Source organism: Triplophysa rosa, linkage group LG13 (genome assembly GCF_024868665.1).
Source record: "Triplophysa rosa linkage group LG13, Trosa_1v2, whole genome shotgun sequence".
Taxonomy (NCBI): Eukaryota; Metazoa; Chordata; class Actinopteri; order Cypriniformes; family Nemacheilidae; genus Triplophysa; species Triplophysa rosa.
This window is the reverse complement of record NC_079902.1, coordinates 16,001,684-16,015,594: the sequence shown is the minus strand read 5'-3', so window position 1 is coordinate 16,015,594 and position 13,911 is coordinate 16,001,684.

Sequence of the window (13,911 nt, the reverse complement as noted above, 5' to 3'; positions counted from 1 at the left end):
TCTGATTGGCTAACAAAAGTTCATACCCGCATTAGAGAAAAATTAAAATTCTGTCATCATTTACTCACCCTCTTGTTGTTTCAAACCTGTATTGATTTCCTTGTTTTGCTACACACAAAGGAAGATATTTGGAAGAATGTCAGTAACAAAACAGTAGTGAATAGTACTGTGAATATAGGGAAATTAAATACTATGGGAGTCAAAGGGGGATGAGATCGGAAATGTATGCATACATTTACATTTATTCATTTGGCAGACGCTTTTATCCAAAGCGACTTACAAGTAGGAGAGCATATAAACAGGTTTGGAACAATCTGAGGGTGAGTAAATGAAGACAGAATTGTCATATTTTGGTGAACTATCCCTTTAAGATCAAAGCACTAAGCAACCAGAGGCCATGCGTTACTGTGATGCATTTAATCCACAGTATAATGTATTGCGTATCATGTTATGTTTAATGTTGAATTGAACAGCATACCTCGCCTTCAGCAATTCGCAAAGACAACATCCTTGTAACTAGTGTTGTTTGGCTAAATTACTATCACTGGATACTGTAAAGTGGGAACAGCATAACATGAGACTGTGTAATGCAATCACATTTTAAGTAATACAATGAGTCTGACGCTGCCACTCTAAATAGCGAGAACATGAAACCTTATAACTTTGCTCTACATCATTTTGGAAACATATCGAATTCCAGTCTTGCACCTGGTACCACAATGCACTTCAGCAGGTACAGCCATGCAGGGGATTCAGCATGCATGTACACTGGGGAGTGATGACTGTCATTTATTGTGACATTCAGTTCACCCCTTATGTAAATGATACAATGTTTCTTATTATCAAGCTTCTTAATTAGCTAGTGAAAAGGAGCCGGGGCACTATAATCAAAGCCTGTTGATTGTACTGTATTTACTGATAAGCATAAATCTAACTATAAGGCCACAAAGTAATTACTCTGTCGTTCTTAATGAGCTTGCAATTTACAATGGCGTGATTGCAAGCAAGTATTGTTGTTCTATAGTACACTGCTGAAATAATTCCTTAAATGTAGATGATCAAAAAACAATCTACAATATTTATTACTGTTTCCTAATGAAGCTCTCTAAAAAAGGCTGTTAATCAAAGCAAATCGTTTTAAAAGTAAACCCATGAGAAATGCTGTGAATTTAAAGAAGCACTGTGTAATTCTGCTATTATTTTCAGTACAGAAGGTACGATCTGTAATCTGATCAGTGGCTCTTAAACTTACAAACACATCTAATGAAAAAAGGGTGACCGAGAGAGCAAGAGAAAAGTTCTGCTGATTTGTTGTGATAAAATTTAGCCTATGCGTCAATGCCACATAAATGATTTAGTAAGCACCGCTGGCTCTCACGCGTTGACACATTTTATTAATTTTTATAATTATTATTGCAGACACAGCCAGGAGCTCATGTCTGCTCATGCTCAGAGCGGCTGGGCGAGGCTTCCTTATTGAAGTCTGAGCCCAGGAGACACGCGATCAGGAATGACTCCCTAAACGCGAGCAGAGTGGAGCAATCCGACCCGGCTCGCCCCCCACCTGTACACCCACACGCTCAACGACACCCACAAATCTCTAAAGAGACAATCATAGCCACTAGCCCTGAACGGACACGTACGGTCATTTGTCTTTCTGTCACTGTCCGCTCCAGCGTGCCACAGACGCGGGCATGCCAATACTTCACCTTACCCTGACCTTCCCTTCCGTGCAACACAACAGGCAGAGCGCCGGCCAGTCATGGAGTACGCTCATGAATAAAGAATGACTGAATTATGGCTGCGCTCTATTTGATTTGCATTAAACTATCATCCGCAAAATAGCTCCTCTTTCTCTCTCTCGGATCTCTCGCTGACGAAGGCTGGCGGGCACACGGACATGTGGCCGAAGAGGGAACCTGAAAACAGTTATATCAGGATAACGGCATCTCATTTAAAAGTCAAAACTGAGCTGTGTTGCATTGCAGCATTCATAAAAACATTTCAAAAGGTCTGAATTTAGCAATTAACGACTGGGATGCAGGGAGATATATGTGCACGGGCTTGATGTGTTTATTTCTCTCCAGCAGAGCTTCATGGCAGCTGTCACCTCACAGCTGTGTCAAACATTCCCCATCCTCATCACCACATGTCCACTTTCACACACGGCCCGGCCTCAAACACACTGCCAAACTCCACTCCAAGTGTGATATTTAAAGGTCACATATTGTAAGAGTCACTGGGATGTTCACTCACTGCAATCACATTAATTACCGTGTTCCTGATCACCATGGGCCTGGACAGGGCACGACATTGAGATTAGCTGAAATTGGTGATGGAGAAACAGGAGTGGGGATCTGTACCTGGGTCACCACAAGATAATTTTTTCAATTCTTTACATTTTGCATTTAATTAGCCTGTTTTGTTTTCATCAGCATTGTGCTTTGCGCAATTATATTCTTGGTTTGTTCAGAATTTGGACAAATGGAAACAACAGAGCATTAAGTATTTTTTTTACAAAAAATGTCATATATGCTTTGAAGGGCTACACAAATTTAAAGAAATAAAAAATGGTAACACTTTACAATAAGGTTGGTTTTGCATTTGCGAACAAGTAAATAGATAAACTTACATGAACTAAAAATGAGCAGTAGTTTTTCAGCATTTATTAATCTTAGTTTATGTCAATACAATTGTTCATGTTAGTTCACTGTGCATTAGCTAAAGTGTTACCAAAAAATCAACAAGTGATAACTTATTAAATAATGCAACTTGCGACATTACAATGTTTTTAGCTAAATTTTGAACTATAAAAATAGTATATTTAAAAAAATAATTTAAAGAAATATTTATAAAATAAAACTAAATATATTTATGAAATATCCAAAGTACAGGTTTCACATTTTACTGTTTTCTGCTGATCATCTTGCACACATCATAGACTCAAAGACACACATGAACAGATATTCAACATGCCAGTCTTTCTGCTCTCTGCATCAACGTTTACAAAGTATTAAAATCCAGTTACTGAAAACCATTGCAACATGCAGTTCAATAATTTGAATAATTCAAGAACTTTTATCTTTGGCATGAGAATATCAATAGAGTTCAAAGTATACTGTAATATCACAGTACTTTTGGTTAAAAACCTTCTCCTAAGCCCTACTAAAAATCATTCTTCCTAAATAAGTACTACCAATGCTTTCCTATACCAAAATCCTAGTACTTAATTACAAAACGCTACGCTGAAATCCTTTCAAACGAACAAAATAAAATAAAGTGACAGCGTAGCTCCAAGTTCAGTAAGTGAATGTCTAATTAACTTATTGTACGGCATTTCTGAACTGCGGACTGCGACGCATTGCCTTGACCTGATTTGATTGTGCAGGACTGTAATGAGCTTCTTAATGCCCCACATACGCGATACTTCCCTCCCCACCTCTAGCCCTGAGCTCTGCAATGGGGCAGCTTAACACGGAGTGCAGCGACATTTCCGCGCATCTGCAGTCAGCCTGACAGCACATGGTTGATGAGGGTATGACTAACAACCTTCCTCTTGCTGATATTCAAAGGTTAATTTGTTTCCATTAATGATTAAAGGGTGTCCCATTACCTTAACATGGCTTCTAGATGTTTGGTAAATGTTAATTAAGAGAGCTAATTCGGAGTCCTGTCGGGGACGTGAAGAAGAGAGATGCGCGGGGATCCAGGAGCCCACCTTCGTCAAAAGAACAAAAGCGTGTCTCTCTGGCCCCCCGTCCTGTGAAGCGCTATTGTCTGATATCAATCTGTGAATCTTGCCTGAGACCTGAATGACAATAGTTGAGTAAGTATCATTGTGTATAACTCTTAAAGCCCACTAGTTGGCATTGTGCTCATTTATATTCATCATGCTAATGAGTCTCTGGATCTGCCTGATGTGCCCTTATTTTACCACAGTGAGAGATCCACAGAGTTCACATATAACTCCAACAGGTAGAATGAAATTTAAACAACTGTACGGCATACAGAACAAATGTTCCAAACTACAGTATATGACCCCGCAAAGCACGACTGGTTTTGAAATGGGAAAGATGTCACAACCCAGTTTTTCCATATGCTACAGTTTACAGCACAGGTACAGCAGTGATTTTTTCAATTTGTGCAACAGCCTCGAACAAACTAATTTAATCTAAATATCCCTGAGGCTAATGGGAGCGGTGTTATAAATACATGTCAATCTTAAATAAGCATGGCTTCTTCGAATCATATACTGTAGTATATAGATGCCATGCAACAAACAACTATCTTCCTGGTCAAGGCAAAACAACAGGAAACAAAACGTGGCAATAAACAAACCTACCATCCGGTAAGAAAGCAAAACTAAAGACAAACAACAACAAAAGCAGGACAATAATGTGCTTACGGAAAGGAAGCCATTTGAGGCTTGAAAGAAGAAAACTGATAGCATGGTCCACAAGCGTGGGGCTCTCAGCGCTATCCTCCGCTGAATTACAAAGTGAAGTTCCTTCCTGTGATCAGTCAGCCCTTGGCAAAACTGGCACGGCTTTCTCCTGCGCCGGGGCCCTGGGCACTCTGCCATGATACAAAACTTCCTTTGAACCAAACAGCTGTGGGCAGCAAGATTGATATAATATTAAATGTATTAATTACCCAGACCGAAAAAAGTGCCAGAGTTAGACAGGCTGTCTTTAATGCAAGCAGATGTGTAACTTTAATTTATCAGCCCCCATTTATCTTACATCGCTGTCTTAGTGTGCAATTCTTGTCCAACAACCCTGAGACAATCATATGCCATCATGTTGTTACACAGTAGGTAATTTTTGTTTGTATAAAAATGTATACAGTAGTTTGTCCATGGCTTACAAAATTTGGCAAAGGCTTCAGTGGTCACAGGCCCAGCCTCTTTCATATTCTGATATATGTCCTTGGTGTCTTTGTTTATCTCCTCCCAGTGCACATGCATCAAAGAAAGAGGTACTTACTGTATACATCACCTGTCTCGCATCAACACTCTCACCTGCTCCATAACCCAACCGGGCCAGTTGTCTCAAAATATCCCAGCCAACGTAAATAACATATCCAACCTTCTGCTGCTGTCTTATGCTCAACCAGCAAAAATAATGCACCAGTATCACATCCTGTAAAACAGATATTTCAGAAAAAGCATGTTAAATGTCAAAGCTGTGGCTTAGTGGCTTCTGACACATTAACCCATGCTGAGATAAGTCTTCACGTAGTAAAAGGCAAAAAACGGTGAAAGATGCAGGAAGCCGGGGCTTTGAATCACAGTTCTGCAGAGTACCTGCCTTCTCAGTTACTGTAGATGTGATGCTCTTTAAGGCCACGGATTTAAGTGCAAAAACAGATTTATTTTTATTATCCACACTGTTGCATGCAATGTATATACACACACACATACATACATATTCCGTCCCTCACTATATAAATATATACAGATATATAGTTGCCCACTGGCAACAAGTTTTCTCAATAACAGATAGATGCTGTTGCTTAGCAACTGCTGTGAGGCAGGCACGGCTTGTACCTGCTACTTAAGGCAGACTCCATCTTGTGTGCCTCTCTTACATCTAATTGGTCAGGTGGGTAAAGACTGAGCCTGTGAATCACCGCCTTACCCACTGCAGTCAAGGTCTATAAATGACAGGTACCACTGACATTATTTTAGTATTCTGTCTTGAGAAATGTGCACAAATACACTGCTACTGGCATGAATAAAAAATGACAGCATAAAATATGGAAGACATTTATCTCCCAGCAGAGAGGTTCATAAATCCAGTGTCTAAAAGTACGGTGCTGTCTAACAATACATCAAATTTGTCTGGACATCAGTCCCAATCATTTAGAAATTAATAACTGCGTCATTTATATTGCATGTCCTACATGGGTTACAGATACCTGCGTAAAGTTTGATTTAGTGCGGAAACCACTGATGGCTTCAATTTTGGAAAAAACCCCCACTAAGGTTAAACGAGACATTGAAGTGTTGACGTACTTTTGTTCTACTTCCTGCAAAGATTTACATTTTAGTGAGATAATGTAACAGTCGAGCAGGGAGAAGGAGTTTTATGGATTTAAACCTATTTTCGTACAATGTTTGCTTTTAATAATTCAATTTCTCAAAACACAGTTCAGTCTCATGCATTTTTATTAGAAATAAGCTTCAAGAGTTTTACGCATTCTTGTTCTCTTCCCCACTGGATATCCCAGATTGAAAACCTAGCTTTAATTTTAAAATAGTTTCTGGCAGAGAAGCGACTGCCCTTTAATTTTTCTGCCCTTCTCACATTGAGTTCTGTGGTCCTCTGCAATCACTCTCAGCTGGAGCAGCCAAGACGGAGATCCATCAGTCTGAGCAGTTCACCTGAACAAAGGAAAAGAAATACGAGTTAAAAAGGAAGGTCGTTGCTACAGTTCGGTCGGGGGCATAAAGTACAGAATATGCATGGCCTTGCAGTCATGTGGCAGTTTATAAATTCAACTGAACTCTTCTTGAGTGGTGTGTTGAAGAATATTCTGTAATCTCTGAACTAAAAATAAGAGAAGATTATTTTCCTCTAAAATATTTAGAAAGATGTGGGATAGCTAAAAATAGATCTTTAACAGGTTCTGCTGCAGAATAATATTATCAGCATTTCTATGCGAATAGCATAGTCATTTAGAAATCTTACTGAACTCTGGAATCTTATTCAATATTCATTAATATGAATGCTCCATAACTACAATACTCTCTCTGCTTCACTGGTAGGCTCGAGCTGATCAATAATTCAGCGTTACATGGATGTGTTAACTGGCAAGCGACATTTCTCCATGAACGTTGCTGCTCAATATACGTTGAGAAGTTCCCATGGATTTAACACGCTTTTCTGACCTTTGCATATAAGGTCTCAAATATTCTCATGGCCAGTGGCGTCATATGCACTAATATGCATTAGACATCCGTAGATGATGCTAGCGATATCAAAATTCCACATCAATCCATATATCCAACCTATGTATACAGAATAAACTGCGGCAAGAAGATACATGCTTCTGAAACACAGAGAGATTTCTTTTTCAGCCTTTTAAAACTCTCTGTGCACACCGTGATGGTGGGAGCCCAAGGGAGACGATTTTATTTTCAGGTGCTGCTGTGATTGTGTGGGTCATCTGTTGAGTCTAGCTCAATGTCAGCCCCTCCAGGAGAAGAGAGTCGCAGCTGATCGCTGGCATACCTCGCTCTCCTCTCCACAGGCAGTCGGTGAAAAAGGCCCTGCATTCGTGATAAAAGAGGCATTCAGCTGAGAACACCAAAGACCTAATCGTCAAAAACAGCCTTGAGATTGCTCCAGATCCCAGAGGGCAAAAAACTGAGAGATAGGGGATTTCTGTACCCCCGTACTAAATTTTTTTATTTATTTATTTTCCTCTTGACACAATCTCGGAAGAGATTAGGATCCAATTCAATTAACTTTTATCTGGGTGGGAAAAAAGACGCAAAAAAAATCTTGGAAAGAAGAAAGTCGAGAGAGAGATCATCGCTGCACTTCAACAAAGAATTTCTCAAACTGCGATCACGGTCATGTTTCTATGTTGCAACAAAGTGGATTTACATTGCAAATCAAACCCAGATGGAGTCAATTTTGCATTTTAATGTGCTCCCTCTGGAGAGCCCCGCCACTCCGACAAGTTTTGGCTGATCTGGTTCACCATCAGTAAGTCAGTCAGAACAGGCTGTTGCTTAGAAAGCCAAGTGGGAGGGAAAGAGATAAAAAGCACCATACAGTCAGTAGAATTGCATGTTTACACATTTCAAAAGAACTGGTTTCAGAACAATTCGAAAAACAAGAGGATGCTAGTTCTTTATTCTGCTTTGTATCTACATCCATCCATTGAAAAAACACACAATTCTACTGATAAAAACATGTGAAGAACAATCAAAGAAAGATTGTCCTAAATCAATGTTTAAGGCTCATAGCGCACACTTGAACAGCTAATAAACAAACACAAGTAAGGACCTATCTAGCTTTTGAATAAAGCCAACAGTATTCAAACTATTGGAAGAAATTTCTTTGTAGAGACATTGATTTTTTTGTATTTTTTTTGTTTAGCCAACCTTGAAAGAGTTCAGCAGCAATCCCACAGAGAACAGTTTTGTTCGTTCTGAATACATCATATTTACACGCGGGTTCAAAGGGCCTGGAGTGCATCATCTTTGAAGAATATTAAAATAACAGAAAAAGGATGCATGTATATAGTTTTCTGCAGTATATCACAGCCACGAGTATTATGCATTTTGATGAAAGTTTGGTGAAAATCTTTCGAGGAGCGCTATCGCAAACGATCAGAGGCGATGGAGTTCACGCGTCAGGGCTTAACAGAAAAATAAACAAATAAGAGTATGCTAATACTGCTCTGTAACAGGCAAACCCACCAGGAATCTTTTTTCCGAAGTGCTGTCTTGCATGCGAAATTGTTAATTCGAGTGTTTTTAATTAAAGTCACAGTGAGAGGTGAATTTTTAATTTCACGTCAGGTTGCAGATGTTTACTTAGACATGGCCGCACATGTATGGACCCTTTCAAAGGGGATATTACTCTTCTGCCCGCACTGCTTATGAGCACCCCAACACTATTTAAGAACTGCTGAAGAGGGCATGGTGGGCTTTTATTGCCTGCATCCCGCTGTCCTAGCTGCATTTCTGCAGGTCATCCGAGGCGCATGGGGAACGCGATTAAACTACACGCTGGGGGGTTATGGCAGTTCACTTGCTCTATGACTTGGGCATGTTTTCGAAATTCTTAAGTGTTTGTAAATGATGAAACAACACCCGTAACCGTCTGTTGGAAGTGGTGGAAGGATGACAGGTTGTCAATTAAAGTTCTCATAATCACCCTTGTCACTGAGCTGCCAGATTCCATTACGGCTCCTGCCAGAATTGCGGAGTTTTCGCGTTCCTAATTGTGCTGCTCGTTTAAGGGAAAAATAAAATGTTTTAAGCAGAACGTTCCAGCTAATGTTTTAATTGTGTTTTTATCTTGAGCGTCGTAAAAGACAGAGAGAGAGAGACATCTTCTCTTGGGAGAGCCTCAGCTGGCAGAATTCTCCAGATTCTGTGACAGCATTAATGAATGACAGATGTGTCCGTCAGATCAAAGATGCCCTAATTTATCCGCTTCAAATCTCTCAGGACGTGTAATATGCAGATGCGGAGGGAAATGGGCTGACTTTCTTGATATACCTTTCTCTGCAAAAATTAGGTGTGAAATGAAGGGGACGTGTTGAGCTACAGCAAATACGCATGTAGTCTGGCTGAAACACTTTCTAAATATAATCTTTTCCCTGCCATATATTGTATGATTTAAAACCGGTCTGTATTTCTGTAAAAGGAAAACCACCCGTTTATCCATTTATCATTAAAAAGAATAAACAACTTTAAAGATACAGATATAGAACAGATGGTCTTTTTTATATTTGTGCAAGTACAGATGCAATCATTGGCAAAAACGCTGTTATTCCAGAACAGTAACATTGAGGGATGATTTGCTAAACACATGGTGCATAACTCATCACATTTCCTCTCTGAACTTCAGAAGTGCACGAACGGCCACAGCAGGGCTTTCTGTGTCACAGCCTAGCATGGCAGCCTGGCTGATCAATGAGAGCGGATAGAAATTTGGGACTGTGGCAAATGTAGGCAGCACTGACCCACTTACAGAGCCATGTGGGCAGTATAAGGGCACGGAGATAATGAGAAACTGGACAGGCATAACAGGGGCATAGCAGAGCATGCGGAAGTAGGGTGAGAGATGGCCACTCGGTGACAGGTGCTCAGTCACAAGACAGGCAAACCAAGGCCTTCGGTAATGTCTGATTGGCACTTAATGAGCAAATGTCAGTGACATCAGGGCTGTAACCTCTGCACATAAAAGAACGCATTGCATCAGGGATCTAAACGAATGACATGAAAAATGGCACCTTGAAAACAGCACAGGCACTTTGCATGAAGACAGCTGACTCTGGTGTATCATCAAACGTGACGACATCTTAGCCCTGTGTCAGCGGCTGTAGTGCTTCCAAAGGGAGGGGTGGAGTGAGCCGTTGGTTGCAGTTAGCAACCTCACCGCTAGATGCCGCTAAATTTTCAACACTGGACCTTTAAGCTCAGCTACCAGACAGATGTTTATTTGTCAACAACCCAAATATTATTTGTTTCAAAGGAAAAAGCTGTGAGTGAGTTACAAATTTCTTAAGGCCCACACTGCATACTTTTTTGGGGGCACAAACAGACCTGCATAAAGCATACAGCTGGGTGTACCTCGCTGCACCGCCCCTACGCGCAGAACCGTTTCTTGCTATATGCGGACAATGCGGCTGCAAAGGGCCCCGCAGCCACCAGGGGGCCCCCAAACTGCAAGTTCAGCCTCATATTTTATTATATTTTGGAGAATTAAAAGTACCTGTCTTTATTTGCATGTATTGCATGCATTCATTATTGCATTCATTTGCAAAGCATGTAAGTGTTCATGGGGTAATCAGGTCAAAATCACGTTTGGGCTGGGCTGTCACATGGTAAGTGACGTCTGCCGACAGGTCTGATGGGATGATTGACAGCCACCCACCTTCCACTGAAGTGATGAGAATAACGGTAGACGCTAATTACAATGTCATCGAAATGTACTTATGCGTCTGGTGCAGAGAAACGCAAAAAGAAGAAAACCGATGAAGAAAAACGATCACAGGATGAAGGTAAGGCATTTGATGTGGGTGGAGGGGGACACATAATGCCAACTTTTGAAGTTAGTTTGCTACTTTTGTCATGCTGGCTAGTGTGAGCTACCTCAGCTAACGGGCTATGAGTGTTTGTTTGTATGTAATTAAAGTCAGCTTAAGGAGATAAACACAGAAAAAAACTGGTAGATGCTTAAACAGGGACACTGTATATTGTAATGTTTAATATAAAAACAGATTCAGAATGTTTTGCATAGTGCAATACAGCTGCAGTTATAGGATATGAATATTTGCTTCTGATTGCTTGGTAACCTAAGGAATGGTGGGTTACCTAACTGATTGCTTGGTAACCTAACGAATGGTGGGTTAAAGCTTTTTTATGTTATGCCACCTCAAAGTTTACATTAAACATTTTTCAAGAACACACTGTATCTGTTGCATTTATTAATGTACTCTAGCCAGCTTTCCTCTTAAAATGTAACAGACTGCTGCATCGTCACAGAATATATGAAAAAGTTAGGAATCTCTACCTCAGAGTTTGAAAAAATAGGGGCCCCAAATAGTATCTTGCATAGGGCCCCCAAACAGCTAGAAACAGCCCTGCATACGCGTCTCCTTGTTACACATCAATTCATCAGTGCCGACTGGAGTCTCAGGAGCTCAATCAGGATTCAAGGGTGTTGGGAATCTATGGTGTGGTCTGCGCCAAAAAAAACTCACTGGTGAACCATAGAATTGTTTTTTGTGAATCAAAAGCAGTTAATGGTACTGTTGTTGTAGTGTTTTTGTAAACTAGCAAAGTGAATGCAGAGCTTGTGAAACTAGCTAGTGAATGCAGAGTCTCATACAATGCGGATAAAAGTGTCTGCCAAATGTATAAATGTAATGCAAATGTTGTGATCGTGTCCACAAAGGTGATACCCTAAAAACTTTATTCGACATACAAGCAGAGCCGATCCTTCCTATACGCAAACTACGCAAGTTGCGTAGGGCCCCTGCACCACCAGGGGGCCTCCTTGAGTATTGAATCCAAAACACTATAATGTAAACAAGATTCAACTTTCTGCCTTCGGAGTGTTCTGTTACAAACTTTACAGGAATCATTTGGAAATTAATTTTTTAATACTTAATTTATTTAATTACAGCGACATACTCAGACATCATGCAGTGTGCGCAGGTGATGACATGCGCATAATGTGATGATGCATCTTTACATATGATCATAGCCTCAAAGCAAAGCTATCCGTCTGTAGCGGAAAAAACGGCAACAACGTGAAGCAAAAGAACAAGAAGGCATGTGTTTTTGTACTATTTCAAAGTCTTATTTAGTTTTGCCAAATTATGCAAGTACAGATTTACATATTCAGTATTCAGTACAGTTGGTTTGACTGTGAACGTTTGATAGTCGTGAATTTAGGGACAGTCTCTAAAGTTAAATACACAATATTATTCTAACTTCAATAGCATTTACAGGGAATGACTTACAGTCACAAAACCAGATGTACAATGTTCATGCGAGTCTCAGCTACAATGCACAGCACTGTATTTCGTTTGCCCATGATAATATGTCATTTTTGTGTCATCACATTTAGAGAATAATTGGTGTGTTTTCGTATGCTTAGCTTTCTTGAGTAAACTTTATTTATCAAGCTTTATTTTTGTTAAGCACTAATTTGATTAGTTAAAAGCTAGATGGTTCCAGAGCCATGTGTTACTTAAGGTCAAGGATTATTTACATGTGAATAAAAATGTGAATTAAATTTTATACTTAATTGTTCTTACTGCCAAGTTTAAGGTTTTTTGTCTTTCAGTTTTTATTCATTTAAGTGTGTTAATTAATTTTTTTTTTATTTCTTATAGTTTACATTTATGTGCATCTAATTTTAACTATTTTGACAAGGGCCCCTCACAAAGGTTTGCATAGGGCCCCCAGACGTCTATCAATACTGCATACAAGGATTATATAGGGTGACCAACATGCATAGGCAGGCAGTGTGGTTCTTTAAGGCATTTCTCAATTGAAACATAATCGCGTTTTATATGCAGGTCACACACAGTAAAATCGCCAGTGTTAAAAAAGTTCAAATTAACACTCACGGTGTATATATAATCCACACTCTCAAAGTGTGGATTATATAAACACTGTGAGAGTTAATTTGACCCTTTTTTAACACTGGCGATTTTGCTGTGACATGTATCTGAACAGTGTGAGGTGAAGTGGAAGGGAAGTAGATAGTTGGTCAGCTGTTAGTATGTAGCACGCATGGTGATGAGCAACGCATAAGCTGGTGTACATCACAAGCGATTATATCAGTTACTCATACATAGGGGAGCACCACATTAACACGATTTTTAATGCTTTCCACTTACTTAACTGTCGGAGTTCAGACATAACCGCTGACCTTGGTTCCGGCTTCAGTCCTTTTTTATTTCCTCACAAGAAGAGCATAGTAGTATATGAAAAGAATAATTCTGCATTTGGGCTACGGCCAGTTAATAATAATAAAAGCACAATATTTGTATCTCTCAACTATTTAAGTTAACTTAAAACATATCAGAGATTTAAATGATTTTTATGTTACAACAAGAATCAAAGTAAAAGAAAACTCACCAACTCTGAATGCCGCCATGCAGACTGCAGATGGCTTGGCTTTAAGTTCCAACATCTGGGACTTAACGCAGTATGCCAGTAAACAATACTAATTTACATTTCTTTTCTGCCGTATTAACAGCTTACCAGTTACTTGTATGACAGTTCTGGGAAAAAATGACATTCATTCAAACCTACAGTACATATGGTTGTCTGTCTATAAACAAAATACATTTAGATAGAAAGGAAGACAGATGAATATAGACATGTCAATCATCTCTAATCGCTTGTGCACACATGGCAAGGATAAGAATCTGCAATATTAAATACATTCCTGGTGAATTCAGTATTTTAATTGGGTTCAGTTAATAACGCAATCCGTTATCCAAGTGTGGGAGTGCTCCTGTCTCTGGGCAAAGGCAGTCAGATGTGATTTTTTGGGAACAAACAATGTGATGAGGCTCTGCCTAACTGAACTTTGTATCTTAAACATCTTTCCTTAGACATCAAACTCATCACACACTGAAACATCAGGGTCAGAGTAACAATGCAAGGGAATCACTGGAGTTCACTACAAAGGTGGCTACCTT